Source organism: Orcinus orca, chromosome 5 (assembly GCF_937001465.1).
Source record: "Orcinus orca chromosome 5, mOrcOrc1.1, whole genome shotgun sequence".
NCBI lineage: Eukaryota > Metazoa > Chordata > Mammalia > Artiodactyla > Delphinidae > Orcinus > Orcinus orca.
The window spans coordinates 25,972,297-25,996,546 of NC_064563.1; the positions used below are offsets into that span (position 1 = coordinate 25,972,297).

Here is a 24,250-nt window from a genome sequence, read left to right on the forward strand (position 1 = left end):
TTTATTGGAGTATAGTTGCTTTACAATGTTGTGTTAGTTTCTGCTGTGCAGCAAAGTGAATCAGTTATACGTATACATATATCCCCTCTTTCCTTCCCATTTAGGTCACCACAGATCATTGAGTAGAGTTCCCTGTGCTATACAGTAGGTTCTCATTAGTTATCTGTTTTATACATAGTAGAGTATATATGTCAATCCGACTCTCCCAATTCATCACACCCTACCCTTCACCCCTTGGTAACCGTAAGTTTGTTCTCTACATCCGTGACTCTATTTCTGCTTTGCAGATAAGTTCATCTGTACCATTTTTCTGGATTCCACATAGAAGAGATATTATACGATATTTGTTTTTCTCTTTCTGACTTCCTTCTGCATGACAATCTCCAAGTCCATCCATGTCTCTGCAAATGGCACTATTTCTTTCCTTTTTATGGCTGAGTGATATTGCACTGTATATATGTGCCACATCTTCTTTATCCATTCCTCTGTCGATGGACATTTAGGTTGCTTCCATGTCCTGGCTGCTGTGAATAGTGCTTTGGCAGCTGACTTTAATCAAACCTTTCTGGTCCTTCGTTTGAGGCTGTGCTTTGTTGCTGAGAGGCTAAGTCACTATTCTGGACTCCCAGAGATGCTTAAAACATGGAGAACTCAGTTTGGTCCTCCAGCCATGAACCTGTATCTGAGAACATCTGTGCAGTATCCCAAGAAGTGTTCTTCCATGTTCAGGCCATGGAAGGTCAGATAATTATTTTTACCCACCACTTTTCAGTCAGAAGAAATAGCAGGATATCACACTATTTACAGTTGAAGTCTCTAAAGTTTGTCTTTGAGTTAAGAACATTAATGGGCACAGTGGCCTGACCTCACATCCAAATGAGCCTGATTCATGCCCAAGGAAAAATAAAGGCACAGATACCCAAAGTAGTTCTGAGAACCACTGACATGTCACTAGAGAAAAATGATATTCCTGAGCCCAGAATTAACTTGCCTCATTTGTAGGAAACTGTCAAAATACATCTGGGCAGGCATTCTCTTTTCTTTTTCTTTTCCTTTTGTGTGTGTGTGTGTGTGTGTGCAGCTCTTTTGTAAAGTCAGTCCTCATTTCTCCTGGCTGGTGATGCTTATCAGCAGCCCAAATAAAATGATGGCAAAATGGCCTGATTCTTCATCTTTTTCTAAGTTGCACCTGTCTCTGTAGAGTTACTAGTAGTACAAATTTGGAAATTCAGGCAGAGTCTTCTTTCCCCTCTATGTGCTAAGATTATTTTTCTCATATAGTAATGGTGTTTTTGTCTCTTTGCTGAAAATTTAATAATGCTACAGAGAAGGGGTCTTTGGTAAGAAGCTTTCAGATTTGGAGGTATAAAACATTTCATCGGGAGAACTTCACATGTCTTAGAAAAAATCCAGAAATCTGAAAGATACCGTTCAAGGCAGTTTCACTTAGGGTCATTTGTTGAAGAATTGACTGCCATTGTGCTAATCTGTTCATGTCTTTGTGCTTTCTTTGATGACATTTTACACATCAATAGGATACAGTGCTGTTATTCTCATTGGCATCATTCCTGAACAAGCTTTACTAACATGATTAGCCATGTCATCCCATTTATCATTGAGCACCCTGATTCTGTCCTAAAGCAGGACCTGGGACCTTTAACTTTGGTTCTCTGATACCCAAAATGTGGTCCAAAGGCAGATAGCATCCATATCACCTGAGAGCTTGTTAGAAATAGAGAATCTCAGGCCCCCCACACACCTACTATTATGGACTAAATTGTGTCACCACCCCAAATTCATATTTTGAAGCTCTAACCCTCAATGTGACTGTATTTGGAGATAGGGCCTATTAGGAGGTAATAAAGGTTAAATGAGGTTGTAAGGGTGGGGCCCTGATCTAATCAAATTAGTGTCCTTATAAGAAGAGACACCAGAGAGCTTGTGTTCTTTCTTGCCATACACACAAAGAAGAGGTCATGTGAGAACATAGTGAGAAGGCAGCTATCTGCAATCCAGGAAGAGAGATCTTACTAGTAACCAAATCAGTCACTACTTTTATCTGGGGCATCCCAGACTCCAAAACTGTAAGAAATAAATGTCTGTAGTTTAAGCCACCCAGTCTATGGCATTTTGTCATGGCAGCCCAAGCTGACTAAAACCCCTCTGAATCAGATTCTTCATCCTAACAATATCTTCAGATGATGAGTATGCATATTAAATTATGAGAAAGACACTGCTTAGTTAACCTTGATCAAGATGTTATTTAAGCCCATTCCCTGTTCTGTCTTTTTCCTATGGAAAGAACTTGAGTCCCGGACTGGGATGGACTTTGAAATGAGCCTTAGGCTTGGTTAGGCCCTGACTCTTTGATTCTAAAGACTCCTGCCAGCCTCAATTTGCCACGTAATCTCTGAAATGAGATTCCTGGTTCTCTGGTTAAGAGGGAAGAGGTGCTCCTTGAAAAACCCTACACATCTGTGAGCACAGAAAGCTACAGTCCTTTTTCAGGAGGACCCTATAAGAGGGTCAGGAGGGATTGTATGGTGCAAAATTGAACCAATAGCACAATTCTTTAGATTATACCAGAGGCTTCCCATCCTACAGGTACATTTATTTTTATGTGGCATCAGTCTGCTTTTCAGTCTATTTGGGGGGTCCATCACGTTTACAGGGCTATGTTGTTTGGAATCACATTTACTCCCTTTCAGAAATCTGAATATTTTTCCATTATAGAAGGTAATCAATAAATACTTGTTTCTTCCTTCTTTCTCCTTGGTATCAGTAATATTTGATGAGATAGGATGCATGACCAGAAGAACATTATCATTGGACAAATGTGTCTTTCTCAAAAAGAACATTACAAATAGGAATTGGCATCTCAAGTGACAAATGAGCAAGAGATACATGTTACTACAGGAAGGTACCAGAAAAATCCAGACCCAATTCTGGAGTGGGAGGAAAGAAGGGCTCCACCCTCTCCAAGACTCTCTTCTACCACAGTAGTGGGAGCATCCTTGGGCAGATGTGCCACCTGTTTTTGTATGGCTCATGAGCTAATAATGATTTTTATATTTTTAAATGGTTGAAGAAACATTTCTTAAAGAATAATATTTCTTGACATGTGAAAATTATTGGAAACTAAAATTTCAGAGTTAGCAATAAAGTATTGGAACACAGCCACACTTATTCGTTTATATATTGTCTATGAGCGGGTTCATGCTTCAATGATAGAGTTGAGTAGTTGCAACAGAGTATGGCCTAAATCACTACTGGCCTCTTACAGAAAGCATTTGCTGACTGCAGTTCTAGGGGAATTGGAGTGGAGGTCAAGGGACAAAACCTAAGTTGTTTCTAGATAGGTTTTTGGACAGTCGGTGATAATCTATGGTGAACATGATTATGCTTTTAGATTAGGTTTTATTTGAAATGTCAGTTGGGCATTTGAAATAAAATCAATTCCCGGGAGTAGGCTTTTGGTGCCAAACAGTATTATGACTTTTACATATTGCCTAATTGTTCTACAAAAGAGCTGTAGCAATTTCTAATACCACTGACTGTTTAGCCATGTCTTTCCTGAGTGTTATGAAGTATGCCTTCCTAAAGCCTGAGATGTACCTAATTGAGCCTATCATTTTTTTCCCTTCACATTAGTAAAGTTCAGGATAATGTGCCAAACCTTCCCTAAATTTTCCATTCTTTCTTTGTCATCACTGTTCTGATTTCTTGGTCAGTATTAACAGCAAAATAGAAATCCCTCTTGTTACTTTCCTTTTCTTCTGAGTAATGATAATGAAATTGTCAGCAGGGAAAACCAAGAAATAATCAGATGCCTTATAGTTAAAAAAAACCTTAAACTTCCAACAGATATCTGGAGGACTGAAGATCTAGCTGTAGGAGCTCTTCTCTGTACGGGTCTGTATACAATACTAAGAGGGTATGTCAAGGCCTTTACCTGGCCTCGAAGTTTGTGTAATACTCCCAGGATATAATCCTTCCACTTCTCTTTCATCCATGCAGAAACACTCTTCATCTCATTTTTCCACTAAGATTTGTTTATTTTCACTTAATTATATGCTTTAAACACACACACACAGTGCCATTCCTCTATTTATAATGTTTCTTTTGAGCCAGACCTATTTTTCCATTAGTCTTAGTCTAGTCATGCATCTTCCTCAACAAAGATTATTAATACCAAAAGGAAAGAAGGAAGAAGAGAGTATTTATTGAGCACCTAATGTTTCCTAGTAAATACATTGGGTATTTTGTCTTCATCTCTGAATATGATGTTAATTCTGCAGAGCAGGTTCTATTATCCTCTTTTTATAGATGAATAAACTAGAATTTATAGAAGGGATGTTTCTTGTCCATGGTCACACAGCTAAAAGGAGTGGGGCCAAAATTCAAACCTGGGTCATCCTGGTTCTAAAACCATTAGGCATCCTAGCACATCCCTTTGCCTAAAGTGTGATACACATGCATGCAGGAGTATTTTAAGAGGTACAATGACGAACTTTAAATTTTTTTAAGTTACACATTTGTGTTTAATCCCTAGTACAATAGGAAAAATATTCATCACCATTTACTATCTAGATAAATATGCTTTTGTTTTTTATATTTTAAAACATTTTATAAATAATTTTCAGAAAAATAAAGGATACCATATGCTACCGCACATACATGGAATCTAAAAAAATGGTACTGATGAACATAGTGGCAGGGCAGTAATAAAGATACAGACGTAGAGAATGGACTTAAGGGCACACTGGGGGAAGGGGAAGCTGGGACGAAGTGAGAGAGTAGCATTGACATATATACACTACCAAATGTAAAATGGATGGCTAGTGAGTAGCTGCTGCATAGCACAGGGAGGTCAGCTCGATGCTTTGTGACAACTTAGAGGGGTGGGATAGGAAGGGTAGAAGGGAGGCTTAAGATGGAGAGGATATGGGGATATACGTATACATATAACTGATTCACTTTGTTGTACAGCAGAAACTAACACAACATTGTAAAGCAATTATACTCCAATAAAGATATTTAAAAAAAGGATAGTGAAAAGCAACTTTATTCAAAATTTTATTAAGAATACAAACACATAAAACACAATTTTTGTTATATATTTTTCCTCCCTTTCTCTCTCTAGGTACATAAATGAGAGAGAGAAATCTGAACTGGGCAACATTCTCTTAGTTCAATTAATTGCTTGTCAACTGTCATGCATGCACCTAGAACATATTACAGATTTCAAACATATCACTAAGAGGATCTAGCTTATCATTACTTATGGGTCTTCTTTTTGCATTTGCTTTATGAAAATGGAAAATGTAAAGACTTTTTAAAATTTTGATTAATCATAATTTCGTTGAAGAGGCCATATTTTTAATTCCACATTACAAAACATTTCCATTTTAGATTTACAAACAGCAATTAAAATAATAATGTCTATTGAATTGTTTTAATTTTCTTTCATTCATCTTTGTATATATATCTGATTCAGCATTTGTCTACTTACAAATCATATCAAATAATTTTGCCACAAATGCATCATAAAAGATAAAAAAATAATGGATATGTCCTTTTAGAAACATGGGATAATTCAAGTTCTTGTTGCAAAATATTACATGATAAAGTTCTTCCTGTTCAATGACTAAATTGATGAAAATGCCATATTTCCTTTGTGCTCTTAGAATTATATTCATCTTTCATGGATTCTGGAGTTTAAAACAATTCATCTAGGATATTGTTATTGGAAGAATTATGGTCTAAGATTTTGCTAATACAATCAATTTGACCATCATCCTTAGAGAATAGAGTTTTGCTGTCTCTTTGCATTTGTTTTCTCATTTGTCTAATAATTGTGAAATGTCTTCTGTTGTAAATTCTACTCTTTTTATCATTATGGGTGAGAAATGAAAAAATTCTGAATTCTCAATTGTGTCCAAAGAAAACTAAAAGCAGACTACAACTACAAAGAGAGTGTCTTCTATCTTCCCTTACACCTTTTCAACAGGTAATGCAATATTTTAGACAACATAATAAGAAAGCTAAAGGATAATAAAATAATGATGACTCATATCACTAGTGTATCTAGGTGATCCCATCAGTTTTCTTGTTTTCTTCTTAATTTAGTATTTTATAGCATCATTTGGAATAATGAGTGATGAGGACATAATTTGTAGGATGACAGAATAGCAAAATTTTTCAAGATAGGAAAAATAAGATCACTAAGATTTTAAAATATATTTTAGCTTTTTAAAAGGGTCCAGGGGACCTATGTTAGAATTATAAGAGAAAAATTGGTATTATTTTATTTTTTTAATATGTATGATTTCTCCTTGAGCTTTGGAAGACTTATAAGAAAGAAGGAAAATATCATGAAATAGCAATACTTACGAATAGAACTACTGAAAAAATAAACTCAAAAACTAAAATTAGATCCAATGAATGCTGATGGCATACTGAGAGTAAAGGGATATATAAAATACATAGCTAGCATATCAAACCATAATTTCATAGATATTATTGCTTAAGATAGACTAAGCTTGTAAAACATCAATTGAGCAGGACTTCCAAAATGGAAACAGACTTTACATAATTTGTCCAGGCAATCCACTAAACAGATAAACTAATACAAAATAGCAACATCATCATGCCCTGGGGGTGGGAAAGAGGGCTGATCACAATCCAGAATTGGTACAATATAATGTCCAGTTTTTGACAAAATATTATAAAATATGGAAAGAAACAGGATATTGTGACCCTTGTACAGGAAAACAACAACAAGTAAGCAATAAAAGCTGCATTTGAGGGAGCCCAGGTGAAGGAGACAAAGATTTCAAAGCAGCTATTATAAATATGTTCAAACAACTAAAACCATGAAACCATTTTTTAAAAATTAAAGGAAAGTATGATGACCATGACTCATCAAATAGGGAATATCAATAAGGAGATTGAAAAATGGAAATTCTGGAGTTGAAAAGTACACTTGCTGAAATTGAAAATTCACTACAGGGGTTCAACTGAAGATTTGAACTGGAAAAAGAATCAGCAAACTTGAAGATAGGTCATTAGAAATTATACAATCTTAAAACCTAAAGAAAAAAGAATGAGGAAAAATGAATAGATCCTCTGAGACACCATTAAGCACACAAACATGCATGTAGTGAGAGTACCAGAAGGAGAGGAAAGAAAGGGGCAGAAAAAATATTCAAAGAAATAATGGCTGAAAACTTCCCAGGTATGATGAAAAACATTGATCTACACATTCATGTTCAATGAACTCCAAATTGGAAAAACAAAAAAGAGCCATATCTAGACATATCATAGTCAAAATGTTGAAAGTAAAAGACAGAGAAAATCTTGAAAGCAGCAGAAAAAAATGTCATCACATAGGAGAGAATCTCAATGACATTACAGCTTCTTATCAGAAATGGTAGAGTGCAAATGGCACTGGATAGCATATTTAAAGTGCTTCAGGAAGAAACCTGTTAGCCAAGAACACTATATCTTTCAAAAGTGGGGAAAACATAAAAACATTCCAAGATAAACAAAGACTAAGATAATTTGTAGCCAACAGACCTGCCTTACAAAAATTACTAAAGGAATTCTCTAAGTTGAAAAGAAGTTAAGGCTAGACTGTAAGTTAATCCATATGAAAAACAAAAGGTGCTGGCAGAGGAAATCATGTATTAAGCATAAAAGACAACATAATTACATATTTATTTTCCCTTCTTCTCTTAATTAATTAAAAGACAACAAGATTAAACAATATAAAATTGAATTATGGGGCCTATAGCATAATAATCATACAAAGGGGAAAGGAAGAAAGGAAGCTACCTATAGTGAGCAAGGAAGTGACATGAGATGATAACTCGAGTCCACGGGAAGAAATGAAGCATACCAGAAATGGTAAATCAGAAGATTAATAAACAGCTTTATAAATATATTTTTCTGCTTTCTTAGTTTCTTAAAAAGACATAAGATTATATAAAGCACCAATTATAATGCTATATTTTTGTGCTTGTAACATATATAGATGTGATATATATTGTGTTAATAATACACAAGAGGGGAGAGGGAATAGAGTAGAACAAACTTTCTATATCTCACTGGAATTAACTTAGTATAAATCTGACATAGAGTCTGATAAGTTAAAATGTATATTGTAATCCCCAGAGCAACCACTAAGAAAATTACTCAAAAATATTTTAAAAGTTATTAGAGGAATTAAAATGGTACACAGAAAATATCCATTTAATACAAAAGAAAGCAATAAATTAAGAACAGAAGAATAAAAAACACATGAAAGATATAGAAAAAAGTACCAAAATGGCAGAGGTAAATCTGACTATATCAATAATTAAATCTGAATGAACTAAACAATCGAATCAAAAGGCAGAGATTATTGAACTAGATTTTAAAAAGACAAGATCCTACTAGATTCAAAGATACAAATAGGCTAAAAGGCAAAAGATGGAAAAAGATACACCATGGAAAGAGTAACTGTAAGAGAACTGGAGAAGTATACTAATAGCAGACAAAATGGACTGTCTCACACACACACACACACACACACACACACACACATGTTGCTAGAGGACTCCTTTATAATGATAAAAAGGGTCAATTTGTTAGGAAGATATAACAATTATAAACACACGTTCTGAACAATAAGGCCCCAAAATACATGAAGCAAAACTGACAGAATGGAAGAAAGAAAAGTTAATTTAAAGAAATAAGTGTACAAGTGGCTTTCAGTAATGTAAAAAAATCACAAAGGGACTAAGCAAATTACTAGAGTTTGAGAAATACCACCTCACGCCACATTAAGGCTATATTGTTCTCAAATTTCAAGTTCACTCTGCATTGTTATATCCTGACGTCTCAGACAATAAGTATCTTCCACTAATCTTTTCATTTTAATCTTTCCCTCTCCTAAAAGTCCATTCTCACCAAAGGATAAAAAAGATTTTATAATCTCCCCCATCATTGTTCATTTGCTTATTTAAGGTAGGCAACATACAAAGTTGAAACAACCTAAATTTAAAAACTGATCTAAATCTTGTTTCTATTACTTACAACCTAATTGCCTCTGCCAAGTAATCTCTATGGGTCTTGGCATTCTCATCTTTTAAACGATGTGGTAGAATGAGACCATCTGAGGTCTCTTCTGAGCCTGATGTGAACTGTTTCACAAAGCTTACCATTAGGAGGTCAGCAGGATCCTGATTGCTGAGTTGGTGAGGTCCACCTCACTGCTTCACTGGGTTACAATTTCAGCTTCTAGAAAGACTTCTGCAAACTCTTAGCATTTCTACAGAATTCAGTAGTTTATGCAGATTTAATAAAGCACACTTTGCCTTTGGTTGTAATAAGTGGATTCGGTTCCGAAACACTTTTTTTTAAATTTTTATTTTCTATTGGAGTATAGTTGATTTACAACATGGTGTTAGTTTCAGGTGTACAGCAAAGTGATTAAGTTATACATATGCATGTATCTATTCTTTTCCAAATTCTTTTCCCATTTAGGTTATTACAGAATATCGAGCAGAGTTCCCTGTGCTAAACAATACGTCCTTGTTGGTTATCTATTTTAAGTACAGCAGTGTTTATTGTCAATCCGAAACTCCCAGTTCCTCCTGTTTAGGTCCTGTCTGTGGTATGATATGCACTCCTAATATCTGCAGTCAGCACATTTCCCTAGTGAAAAATCTAAGCCAGCCTAGGGCTGAGAGCAGTTTATGGCAAGCCGGGCATGAATATGCAGGTGCCCTAGAGAAACAGTTAAAAACGCAATTTTAACTTTTAAGGCTGGAAACAAAACTCTGTTTAAGATTTGTTTATTATATTCATGAATTCCTTAAGAAATTTCAAGTGCCTACAAAATTCCCAGTTCAAAGTAAGAACTTACTGCAGCTGCATGCTTACAGATGTGGAATATTTTATACTAGCCCGAGTTTAGGCAGAAAACAAGTAGCACGTTCAAACTGACTCATTTAAAGAAAGTTAATAAAGGGAATGTTTACAAAGATATGGGCTGGCCTAAGAAAACCAACCAGGAATAGTGCAGTACCCCAGGACTCGAAGCAGTGGAGAGAAGTAACCACCCAAATGGATAGGGAGAGGAGTATTGACCAGGACCTAGAGAGAGAAGCTGTATAGACAAGGCTGCCAATGAGGAGCTGAGGCTTTGGGAGAGGGACACAGACAGCCGTGGTGACCTAGCAAGGAGGGAGCTTAAGGAATAAATACCCTGTCTTCACCCTCCTCCCTCCTTCCAATATCCTGCCGGTGCTTCCCTTTGGCCAAAACCAATCTAACGTCAGAGGGCGAGAGAACACAGTTAATGTTGTTCACAATGGTGAGCATCCCGGAGCCCAGGACAGCGTGGAGAAGGTAGAAGGGCAAATGGAAAAAGTCACACATTTCCCAAATCCAGGGGTAGGGCAGCAAAAACAATTGTGAGGTTATTTTATCCAAGATCAAGACAAGAGTGAAGCAAGAAAGGTACCTAGGATGCAAAATTTAAGAAGGTGCTGAGTCTCAGGATCAGGCTAAGGTTCAGCACTTTCCTGACCTGGAAAGAGGGGTCGCCTAGTCCCAGGCCTGATTCACCCAGGAACTTAAGAGTTGTTTGCAATACAATTAAGAGAGGGAATGTACTACCTTTTAATCTGGAAGTATAAGAAGAGCTTTTGTTAAAAGATTTTAAAATATCTCTTTAGAGATTTAAAAAATATCTCTTTAGACTTTCCACCCCCCACCCCCACCCCAAGGTCCAGGCAAATAATACACTACTCATACATGAAATGTCCAGAGGCTAGTGTGATTAACGGCCTGGCATTGGCATTGAGCCCTGCATTTTGATTATTTTGTAGGGGTGTGTCATTGATTCCAACTGCACATTTTTTCACATCTTAACATTGCTGAAGTCAATCTTGTCTTATAATCAATGATGTCAGAAGTACAATTAGCAGCATTTTTCTTCTTAGAGGTATACAGAGTAATAGTGTGCCGTATAATTGATGGCATCTTTGATTTGATGAAATTCAGTGTAAATACTTCGAGCATGTATCTGGATTTAACACAAACTTAGGGTGTAATAATGGCCATGGTATATCTTCAACCAGGATTTCATGAATGAATGGATGAATAAGTGAGTGAAGGTGGGAATGAATGAGAGAGTCCTCCTGTCCCAGCTGATACTTCCTTTTAGGGCTTGGATAGTGTGGTGTCAGGAAAAATACTAGCTCGTATACAAAAGTTTAAGCTATCATCACGATCTTCTGCAATGATAGGCTAAAAAAGCCTGAATGTTTCATTCACCATGAGCATTCACTTAACTCTCATTGTTTCATTTTCTGCCAAGTTGACACTAATTCTGTGTCCATGCTGGGCACTTTCTGTAGTCTTCACGACAATCTGAAACCGTTTTACAGCAGATTTTCACTCACTCTTCTCATCTTCCTCTTTCTCATCTGCTCTAAGATAACTTCTTCCCAATGGCATTTCATTAATTCTCAATTCACATCCCTGATTTTAAGCCTTTGATTCTAAAATCAAAGTGCAGTTTTCAGTGTAATTCTAGCATTAACCATGAATTCTTTTACTTTAAAGTTTAAAATTTTCATTTCATTTTAACACAGTCCTGCATGCAGGCATGCACCTCAGTCTCATGGTTAATAGAAGCTGGTTTGGCCAGAGAAAACATTATTTTTCTAGCGATTTACTTTAATCCCTCTCTGCAAGAAACTAACATTATTTTCTTCTTTTTGATGAGTCATGCAGTAACAGCTTCCTAGCTTAGCCATTACCTCTTCCTGTGAATTTCCCTTTTAAAATTGACATTTACTCATTTATAATGCTATATTGAGACTGGTATTTCTGACTTAACTCTCTTCTGAGGATAAGGAAGAAGTTTTCTCATTAAAAAATTAAATATGTATATCGGAAGGCTGAGTATTAATTGTTAATAGCATCACATGGCCTTAAAAAGTGTTAACCACCCCAAAGGAGAATAAGATTTCAGTTGTTTGCAGAGATTGTGGCTCACAATCTACTTCCAATTTGGGGCTTAAGTAATGATTTGGGCAACCATTATTTACCCCAAAGCTGTTTTAATTTCAATTTTAGTGATTTATTAGTGTTGGTGAAGCAATTTTCTATGGCTATTTTTTCATGTTTTATGTCCACATGGTTAATAATTCTGTACTATCTGTAGAATGTTGGTGATGGATAGCCAGAAGCAACAGATTTACTGGTGCAAAATTATCATAGGACCCAGTTGCAAGTGCTTTTTAATGGCTAACTTAAAGAAATGGGTTATAAATCTTTTCTTAATTATTATTATTAAAATACATGGTATTACAATGATAACTTAAGATCCTCTTCCCCACCTCCATATGCTTTAGATAAAACAGGAATATTACCGAATGCTTATTCTAACACTCCTTAAGCACTCAATATATATTAGTTGCTACTGTTAGGTTTACATTTCCAGGTGCCTTTTCACACTCTGCCGCCCTTACTTCCACGTTCCATGATGCCCTCTCTCAATACCTTGGTGCCCTTTAGGCTTTTGTTCTCACCTCTTCCTGCTCTCAGGGATAAGCCTAATCCGGTCACTTGTACATTGTGTGAATACAAGTCCAAATATGGCCTCTACCAAGCCCTTGCCTTTAGGTCTAATCTTCAACTGGGAATGAAGCACTTTTATCTCATGTTAAGGAAGTTCAGGCATTAGAAGTTAGAGAAAGTCACGATTTGGGGAGGTAGCCTTCTCAAAACACCTTGTAGATTACCTGCCCTACCAACAGGTAAAGCCAACTTCGGATGAAGAATTCAGAACCAGCCACTGGAATTATACCTCCTGCAACAGCTGTACTATAGGTAAACATCCATCAATTTTGCAAAGCTTTGTTGTTCTCCTCTTAGGATAATTTCCAGGACATCGTTCCCCATAAATGTCTCCTGGCCATCATTTACTTTGGCTGGGTCAACTTTTCTCCTGGGTTATTGCTTAAAGAAATTTAATGGTTCCCTAAATGTATGTTTCATGTATTTCCCCCTTATCGTCAAAGTCCATTCTTGATTTTTGTGGGTGATTTCTCATGGGGATAATATGCTCCTTGCATCAAGAGGACACATCTCCATCCAGGCTCCTTCCCACTGAAGTCTGAGCACATCAGAGAACAGCAGTGTGAAGTCTTACTCTGAGATGGCCTCTAGACCAAGGCTACATACCAAGTGTGGTCTTTCCTGGAGAGCAGGGATTAGGCCACAGGTCCACCTTGAGTTCCTTAGAGGCTGGGGTGGTTTGGAGTGAGGGAAGGAGTTGCAATTCCGGTATTGCCATGGGAGGCTATTTGACTGTGAAGGAACCACAACAGTTTCCAAGTTTTAAATTTTCCACTTCTCACTCAGACAGCTGACAGTCTGGGATTTATTTTCAACCACTCTTGGTTTCACACCAACATTTAAAGCAGGCTCCTACAACCTCTTTATTTCCGGTAATAAAATGTCTCTCTTTTTTCTCATAAAACGTCTTCAGTTTGACATTGAGAAGACGCCTCACCTGGTAACACACTAGAATTTAAACAAGCTAATCCACTTGAAAGGATGGCTTTTCTTGAAAGGGGATGAGCACTTGGCTCTGATAAATCCCTAATTGCCCAGACGGGGCACCCAGAGTGAAGCCTTAGGGAAGAAAGACCAGATGCCTTGCTAAGTTATTACATCTGTCTTGCCACCAAAGTGTGTCAGTGCGCTTGCAGCTTAGGTCAAAAGAAATTAGTCCGTGTATTCAGTCTCAGTCCCTTTTCTAATTGGCTCTTATCTGTAGCCTGAAATTAGCTTACATCCTGGGAAAACTAAACACTCCAAACTCAAGGGACGTTTTGCCAAACTTAAAGAATAGGATATAGATCTGGTTTGTGTCTGTGACATGTACTTGTTTATTGGTGTTTATTTTTCAAAGAAAATAACGTTTTCAGCATACTTATATGTTCCCAAATGTATTTCTAAATTGTCAGAGATTATAAACACGAGCCCAATGGCTCATCTATGCATCCAGAAAGCACCTCCTCTTCTCAGTGTTTACACTGTAAATAAGCCTCGGCTGGAACCGGGAGTTACATGGAAAAGGGACTTTAAGGCCAGGTGACGAAGGGTGAACCATAACTCCCATGCTGGAGACACTCACAGTTAAATCTCTATCCAGAAGGCCTAAGCAGCAAGGATAACATCAACAAGAAGCACAACAATAACAGCAGCTACCGCTCCTGAGGACTTCTTGGTGAAGTCCTGCGCTGAGCCCCTTACATCCACCAACTCACAACAAGCCCATGGGTAGTTACTATTCATATTCCATTTTATGGAAAGGGAAAGCGAGGCACAGCTTCTTGCCTATAGCCCCACAGGTAAATGGTGGGACCAGCTTGTCAGGGTGTCTAACTCCTAATGATTAGGCTATATGGCTTGTTAGCTGTTACCTAGTATTTTTAGTAAACTGTATCAGCAAAGAGTTAAAGAGAGATCAGACCCTTCTCTCGTCTGATCAGCCTGACAGTGACCCAAGGAATCTGTTCCACATCCATAATCTCCTAAAAAAAACAAAAATCATGCGGGAAGCCACAGGACACCAGGACAGGAATGTCACGTGAACACTTGATCTAGCCATTTTCAATTTAGTGATCAGCCAAGTCCCAGGGGTGGGAAAGTATAATCTAGCAGAGCATACAGGAGACCAACAGATGACAGTGTGTCCATGCACTGGTGGAAACCCAGAGGGACAGCTCTGCTCTCAGCAGCGTCCCCAGACTCACCAGTATCTTACTTGTCTATGGAGTTCACAGTCATGTCAAATGCTTCACGTCCCTAAATTATGGAACCTCCCTTTCTCCCTTCACTTCATTGGCAGATATCTTATCACTCCTCAAATTCAATGCCACTGTGCGCTCTAAATCCAGTCTCCTGATAGAAGTGTAAACCGTCTACCAGTTGCTGACCAAGGGACTCACTGTCACGCCTCTGACATGATCCATCATTCTTTGCTTAAACCATCTACCAGTTACCGACCAAGGGACTCGCTGTCACGCCTCTGACATGATCCATCATTCTTTGCTTAAAAGCAAACAAGAAATGGGGAGGTGGGGTGCTTTTCTTGATTCTGGGCCCACATTGTCTACATTTGGGTAATTCCCATGTGGTACTGTCTGTCTCATGTAACAGATGTTAATCCAAACGGAAATTTTTCTACCTCTATTGCCACAGCCTTCATCCAGAAAATGTTCACCTCCTCTCTTCAAGACTATGATAAATTACTCTCCTGAGCCTCTTTCCTTAGCCTCTCTGTAGCCTTTCTTAAATAAGATGTCCAAACTGTCTTCAAATACAGATTGTGATACACCCTTCTCCAGCTTCTGTGAGCATTCCCAGTCCACTGATCTTGGCCTTGAAACACCCATTTTCCCTACCTTATTCCTTGGATTTTCCATTTAGTCTCAACCTCCACTTCAGACAAGCAGATAGCTAAAACTCTTAAGGAGGAGGGGCTACTTTTCTTGAGCTGATACGAATGTAGCGGGCTGACCTTGGAGAAATATGGGAGGAAGTGATAAATTAGGAGATTGGGATTAACATATACACACTACTATATATAAAATAGATAACTAATAAGGACCTACTGTGTACCACAGGGAACTCTACTCAATGTTCTATAATAACCTATATGGGAAAAGAATCTGAAAAAGAATGGATATATATATATATATATATATATATGATTCACTTTGCTGTACACCTGAAACTAACACAACATTGTAAGTCAACTATACGCCAATAAAAATTTTATAAAAAAAGAAAGAAAATCCACACATATGCCTCCCGTATATGGTTAATAGCAGGGGTGAACCATTCAGGTGTGCTGAGTTAAAAACTCAGAATCATCTCGGTAGTTTCCTCTCCTTCCCTCCACAGTCAGTCCATCACATACCACCACCACCACCCCCCGCCCCTCCATGTACACCTCTCTCAAATCCATCTCTTCTCTACCACCAGTGTCTTAGCTTAGACTCTTGGCTGGACTCTTGCAGTCGTCTACTAAATGACTTCCATGCCTCCAGTTTCTTAATATCACAATTTTGCCACCAGTTGTTTTTCTAGAACATAAATGTCATTATTTCAACTCCTACTGCCTACAGGAAAACAGAACAAAACAAAAAACACTCTCATAAGCATAGCATTCAAGATCCTTTATAATTTGGCCTCAAATTACTTTCTGATCTCACCCAGAGCAATTCTGCCCACCTCAACACGCATAGCCCTCGCAATCTACTCACACAATTATTTACCATGTCCTAAGTCTACTTCATTCTTTTAAATTTCTAGCCCTTTTGCCCATGCTGTACCTTCAGCCTGGAGTACACTCTCCCAACCTCTCTTTCATTAAATCCTCATGTGGTGTGGGTCCCAGTCTATTGATAGACTCTTCATTTTTGGGTTTTTTTTGTTGTTGTTTTAACTTGATGAAGCTATTTAAATTTTAATACTATTCTAAACTCCAACTTATATTCAATTAGGTAGTTGAATTACACTCTTCAATTTATATTGCAGTGTGCGAAGAATGAAAGTTCATTAGCCTGGCTGTGGAATATGGTTTGGGGATGATTTTTTTTTTTTTTTTTTTTTTTACCCAGCTCCTCTTTGAAATGTGCCCAATCCCTCCAGAACCCATCTTGGTTGGGCGCTTTGTGTGTGTGTTCCAATAATTCTGTGTACAGTGCCTACCTCACTGTACTCGAGTTCTTTGCTTCCAATGTCTGTCTTTGCCGTTAGATCTGGAGTCATTGATGGCAGCAATCCTGTCATTGCTCTTTATAGCTTAGCATCTATCATTTATAGACAATCTACTCTTGGCTTTAACCTATTTACCACTCAATTTGGGGTACATCCGTTTCTTGCTAATCACACCAAGAATATCAGTTAATGTTTCATGAGTGTTTCCTAAGTGGCAGCCAATATTTTACACACTTTATATGTATTAACTCATTTTATCCTTATAATAACCCCTACATTCATATATATATATCCCCATTTACAATTGGGAAAGCTGAGGTTTAGAGAGATTACGTAATTTGTCCCAAAGTTACAAGTGTAGTAAATCATAGAAGTGAGACTTGAACCCATATAGCCTGGCTGCAGGCTCCTAACTCATCTAGCTACCGCGCCGCGCCAGAACTACAAACTGAACTGAGGTGAGTCTTTCCAATTACGTTAGTCCATTTTCTTAATTCCCCAAAATAAATTGAAAATATTTGAGTGATTATATTAGATTGATTTGGGTCATACACAAGCCCCACTACTATTTATTCAAATAATATAGGGTGAAAATGGGGTAAAGTACCGGATTTGGGCCCCTGTGGGATGTTCTCATGGCTACACAATAGTCCGCAAACCTCAGCGGGTGTCTTTCAGACTCCTCCATTGTCCTGCTGTATTTATTGCACTCAATATCCAGTCGCTCTTCCCTTACTGAAAATGTCATTTTTTACATTTAGCCATCAAATACAGTTCTTAGAGGAAATGGTTTCTCCTCCCTCACCACCTGGCCCCTGTCAGCGGGGGTGGGGTGGGGGGGGCGTCAAAAAGAACCAAACCGAACGTAAGACTATTGGAATTCACACAATGAGACTAAGCCCTGGTAATATTTCACTCCCTTTCCGGAGGTGCTAAGTGATAAGGATCAGAATGGATTTTGTTGGCTTTAATGGGAAAAGCGAGCCTTTTGTTAGTTACTTACCTTGCTTCCCCTCTATGAAAACCCCCAACTTTGGAGCATTCTTTTTGCCGTGGTTGGTTATGGGAGCATCCTGAGACTTTAATATGTCTAATAAAACTCACCAAAGAATGGAGGTGCCATGGAGTTGAGGTGCACGACGGTGCACAGAGTTGTGTTTGGCTCTGAAAACGGCGCTGGCTGCTCGCCGTAAATGAGGAACCCGGAGGGAGGCATTGGAGGGCACAGCTGGGAATATGTGCAAAGCTCGTTTTCATTTCCATCTGAATACCACAGAGGCGGCCTCGACTTGTTTAAAATTAAAAGGTACATCAAAAATGCAAAACATGGTATAAAAATTTAACCAGACTCTTTAATTGCTTTTTACTCCTTTACTGGCTCTTCAATTCTCTATATTTTTAGAGCTTTTCCTGGGCTGTGCAGTTGTTCCTCCACCCACCCTTGGCTTCCCTTTCTAAAGTTGCACGCACCTTTGTGGTTATTTATCCACCACCTGTACCTATTCTTTATAGTAAGATACTGTTTCCTTTGCACCTGCCTTCTCTTTGCTCTCTTTCTGCTCAGTTCTACACTTTCCTTCCTTCCCCTTGCTCTCTAGACACCTTCCTTTCCTTCTTTGTTGCCCTCTTACCTCCCTAGCCTACCAGTAAATTGTAAATGAACTCCAATCTGGGAAGCTTGGCCCTCTGTAAATAGAAATGATGTTTTACTGTGAAACTGGAAATTCCTGCTGTGCACTGGTCACTCCCTATGGCTCAGCTGTAACTGTTAGTTTATACCTGAGGGTTGCCCAATGCAGAACCAGGGACTAGAAGGGTTGAGCAGGGAGCATGGCAGTACTGAGCTCTGGCCCCATTGATTTTTTAAAAAGTACTGATAATAATAAAAATAATAACATGGACAATAGCTGCTAACATGTCTTGAGAGCTCAGTGGGTACCAGGCCCTAAGCTAACACTTTACGAGTACTTTCTCATTTAATCCTCGCCACAACTATAGGAAGAAGGTTCTGTCATTATCCCCACTGTACTAAGAAGGAAACCAAGGCAGTGAGTGATGCAGGTCACACAGTAGTGACAGGCTCTTCACAGTGGGGTTTCACTCACCCCTCAACAACCACAGGGTGATCCTGAGTCCTGGGATTCCAGCCAGGGCTGGCATATCCTGAAGAGCCCTGGCTAGCGCCACTTGTCTGGCTGGCACCAAAGAGGTGAACACAGGGTGGGCCAGGGACACAGCAGGACAATCACAGACACCCTGGAAGGGGTTCTGTCGGGAAGCAGAGAACAGAGTCGAAGGTGTATGGCTACTTGCCATCCAAGTCAGTGAACACTGTAAGTGATGGGGCATCTGAACCAAGGCAGGGCAACAAAATGCACGGTCCACAGTGGTGATCAGAAGAGGAAGGGCAGGAGAGGGAATTTCAGGATGGGAGGCGGGGCATGACAGATGGCCAGTGATGGCCAGCATGGCCCAACCACCAACTAGAGTTTGGAGAGACGGGATTCAGTCGATGGAAGAGGCACTGATCCAGGCAGGACCAGAGCTCAGGGGCCCAGTTGGGTACTGAGGCTCAGAAACAAGGACAGGTCCATTTGCCAGCCCTGGAACACTGCGTCTAGATCAGCTGAGCAGAAAGGGTGGTACGAGGCTGTGGGAAAGGTGCTGAAGAGCCTTGGATGACACCTAAGGAGGGTGCACGTCATCCCATACACCTGTGATCTCACCTGGGAGCTGCTGTATGTATACACCTGTGGTGCCACATGCCAGGGTTCATTGTGTCTTCTTTCTAATAATCTCTCAAGAACCCACCGTATGTAAATGATCTCTTATGCATAAAAGTGAGTGGATTCAAGGTTAACCCTTTAGGGGGTTACTTTCACACTCTGACTTGCTTTCTTGAAGACGAGAGTAAGAGACACAGACACAGCTGGCATATTTGCTTAACCCTGGGGATGCTGTGTGAAGGTGCCATGCATGCTGATGCCAGTTTATACATCATAGTGGAGAAAAGGCAGAAAATTGCCCTCAGAGGAGGGGATCGGTATGTGGGTGTGCAGGGTGTGGCAGGAGACTACTGTGTTGTCTTGTAAGCCCTTCTGTAATGTTTCAACTGTATTATTTTGTTACGTATCTGTGTGTGTATTATAAACTTGAAAAGAAAAAACATGTACTAAATTTGACTCTCAGGCTATCAGTCCCACACTAAATTAAAAAGTAGGGGGTGACAATCCAAAAATGGGCAGAAGACCTAAACAGACATTTCTCCAAAGAAGATATACAGATTGCCAACAAACACATGAAGGGGTGCTCAACATCACTAATCATTAGAGAAATGCAAATCAAAACTACAATGAGGTATCACCTCACACCGGTCAGAATGGCCATCATCAAAAAGTCTACAAACAATAAATGCTGGAGAGAGTGTGGAGAAAAGGGAACCCTCTTGCACTGTTGGTGGGAATGTAAATTGATACAGCCACTATGGAGAACAGTATGGAGGTTCCTTGAAAAACTAAAAATAGAACTACCATACGACCCAGCAATCCCAATATCTCAGGCATATTCCCTGAGAAAACCATAATTCAAAAAGAATCATGGGGCTTCCCTGGTGGCGCAGTGATTAAGAGTCTGCCTGCCAATGCAGGGGACACAGGTTCATGCCCCGGTCCAGGAAGATCCCACATGCCGCGGAGAGGCTGGGCCCATGAGCCGTGGCCGCTGAGCCTGCGCGTCTGGAGCCTGTGCTCCGCAACAGGAGAGGCCACAACAGTGAGAGGCCCGCGTACCGCAAAAAAAAAAGTCATGTACCACAACATTCATTGCAGCTCTACTTACAATAGCCAGGACATGGAAGCAACATAAGTGTCCATCAACAGATGAATGGATAAAGAAGATGTGGCACATATATACAATGGAATATTACTCAGTCATAAAAAGAAATGAAATTGAGTTATTTGCAGTGAGGTGAATGGACCTAGAGTCTGTCATACAGAGTGAAGTAGGTCAGAAAAAGAAAAACAAATACCGTATGCTAACACATATATATGAAATCTAAAAAAAAAAAAAAAAGTTCTGAAGAACCTAGGGGCAGGACAGGAATAAAGATGCAGACGTAGAGAATGGACTTGAGGACACGGGGTGGGGGGGGAAGGGTAAGCTGGGACGAAGTGAGAGAGTGGCATGGACATATATACACTACCAAATGTAAAATAGATAGCTAGTGGGAAGCAGCCACATAGCACAGGGAGATCAGCTCGGTGCTTTGTGACCATCTGGAGGGGTGGGATAGGGAGGGTGGGAAGGAGGGAGATGCAAGAGGGAAGGGATATGGGAACATATGTATATGTATAACTGATTCACTTTGTTATACAGCAGAAACTAACACACCATTGTAAAGCAATTATACTCAAATAAAGATGTTAAAAAAAAAAACCAAGTAGGGGGCAAGCATAGAGACAATATTCTAACATATTGTTGCAGGTAGAAAATCAAGGCAATCTAAATGGCACATACAAGAATTTCAAAAAGAAAAAGAATAGTAGCCAGGGACCATTTAATATGGGCATAAAGAGGTTCACATACCTCTTGGAAATCATTATAACAAGTGAGTGTTAGATTTTATGGGGCCAGTGGCGATACTGAAACCTCCAGTAAAGTTCCGAGTAACCCCATCACACTCTGTTTAAGGAAGCAGCGGGCCAGGTAATATATTTTAGCAAGATTGCTAGAAAAGCAGGCAAAATCATAAGAGAAAGAAGGTGTAATTCTTAGGTGCCTTTCCTTCATAGCACCTCAATTATTATAGCATAGAGAACAAATGTATGGATACCAAGGGGTTAAGGGAGGAAGGGGGAGGTGGGAGGAATTGGGAGATTGGGATTGACACATATACACTATTGATACTATGTATAAAGTAGAGATCTAATGAGAACCTACTGTACAGCACAGGGAACTCTACTTAATGCGCTTTGGTGACTTAAATGGGAAGGAAATCCAAAAGGGAGGGGATATATGTATATGTATGGCTGACTCACTTTGCTGTACAGTAGAAACTAACACAACATTGTAAAGCAACTATACTCCAATAAAAATTAATTAAAAAAATAAAACGAAAACAATTATAAGAAACTTTTCAGATTTTTCTAATTAAACGTACCTAACCGTTATGCCCTGTGAGGGCAGGGACCACATCTGCTTTGTTCCCCACTGCTGCCCCAGGAGGGAATAACTCATATGCAGTCTCTCTTTCTTCAAGCCTCTTGAGATGTTTAGTCTGCTCTAGGCAAGAGGGCTGCAGGCCTGGCCCCAGGAGCAGACCCTGAGCTTCCCTGAAACGGCAGGAGGGAGGAGATGTATTCTTGCTCCGAGGAAAACAGCCGATCTCTCGGGCCCCTGAGATGCTTTTCACCGAGTCCCACATAAAACTGAAGCACTTAATCCACTGCTACCGTTCCTCCGCTCCATCTGGCTTCTAGAATAATTGAAACTAGAAATGTCTGCTATGACTGCTGCTGGGGAGAAAGGCCTCAGTGCTGCCTCAAACTTTAAATGTTGGGTTTCTTGTGAAATTTGATTTCTGTTCTCTCTAGTTTTCTAGACAGAGAACTAAAAAAAAAAAAAAAAAAAAAAAAGGCCCTAAGCAAATGCAGCAGTGGGAACTTCAGGACCCTCAGTTCAATTCACAGCCTGCATGGGTGCCTGTAGCTTCTGGTGTTGGGAAAGGGGTTAGGGCTCAATAATAAAGGCTCCTAGGGGCTCCCAGCATCCGCCAGACAGCTCAGATCCACCAGAGGCTTGAAGGTGGCCCAGCCCCACGAGAAAGGGGGCCAGGGTGCCTCCAACTGGGACCCCACTATTCATAGAGGTTGGACTCAGGCCACCCATACCCCAAGGTCACTGTCTAGACCCACCTTGAGAGGCTGGGCCTTAACTCCCCTCCATTCTCTCTCCCCAACCCTTTCCTCCTTTCCCTCCCCCTCTCTTCTTCTATCCTCCCCCCCTCCCCCCTTCAACTCTCCCAGTCCTCTCCCCCCTGCCCCTCCTTCCTCCCCCCATCCCTACACTGCCCCCTCCCTCCCTTCTCTCTTCTCTTTCCTTCCCGCTCCTCCTTTCTCCTTCCTGACCCCCTTCCCCCCCCACCTCCTCGTCCTGTCCTTCTCTCCCTCCAACTTCAACGAAATAGATCAAATAGCTCTTTCTACTCTAAGAAAATCAAAGGTTAGTCCCCAGCAGAGGCCCTTTCTAGTTACCTGAAGGCCAAAAGGTTCAGCACACAATAAATAGCCTCCCATTTCACCCTCTGGGTTAGAGAAAAGGGGCTATTCATGCCCAGAGGACACTAATTTTTGAAGAATCAGAGGTATTTTAAACAAACCACCTCTCCACCAGTGGCTTTCCTTTCACAGGCTAACACATCTGCAGGCCTGGTAGCTTCTAACCTGCCTCCCCTCCCCACATCTAGGGACCAGAACAAGGGCACTGCAGAAGTGTTTACAGGGGCCGGAGTGGAAGGAAAGACGCTAAAGCTCTAGAAATTGTGACGTTCTCAGGAGAGGCTCTGGCGGAGCCCCAGCCAGGTGGCTGAGGCCCTGAGCTGCACCCCCGTGCCGCCCACCACAGGCAGAGGCCCACCCTCCAGAGCAGAGGAAGTTCAAGCTCCAGGCCCTCACACGCTCCGGCCCTTCCAAGGCCCTGGGAAGAGCCCCAGCATTGTGTTCCCATGGTCCTATGTTTTCGTAAGATTTGCAAAAGGAATATATTTTAACCACTGTTGGGTTTGATCACTGTTTCTTTGTGCTACAGTTTCCCCTCCGTCATGCTTCTTGCCTGGTCAGATGGCTCTGGAGTGGCCCTGGGCAGCTGTGGGGTCCGACCAAGGGGAAGCCGAATTGGGAGCGCATTTAGATTGTATTTAGTGGGATGAGGCTGTGTGGTCTGCAGTCACTTCTGTGCAAGGGCAAGTCACTGCTGGCCAGCCTCCTGCAGCGACAGCTTACAGGAAGCGTGTCACGAGGCTGGATGGAAGATGAACATGTCCTATGGTGACTGGCTTCACAAGTCTGGGGGTAGTGGAGGATAAACAAGGCTTCAAATGCACTGAGCCAGAAACTAGTCTGTGGAAAATTCTTCCAGTCATGAGATGTGTACAATTCAAAGTGGAGGATTCTGTTCTCATTGAGGCCCTGTCAAAACGGAAATTCAGGAATACGTACATTCAGTGATGCAGCGTATACACTGATAAGCGTACTGGGTATTGTTGACGAGAATTGCATGAAGTGAAATTTATCAGAAATCTTGTCTTTTCGGGGTATAAACCTTTAGCAGTACTGCACACAGCAAGCATGTCTGTAAGGAACCATGTTTTAATGCCTCCCAATTATTAATAATTGTGATGACTCTGCTAGAGGAGAGACTACCTTGTCCTCCTATTCTCTATTTTTTCTTTTTTCTTTTT

At 40.1% G+C, this 24,250-nt stretch overlaps 1 protein-coding gene across 10 annotated transcripts in view; it reads left to right on the top strand.

Moving 5' to 3' along the window:
- SLC9A9 (solute carrier family 9 member A9) overlaps positions 1–24,250 on the top strand; it is a 656,685-nt gene that overhangs the window by 518,217 nt on the left and 114,218 nt on the right. The window lies entirely within an intron of this gene.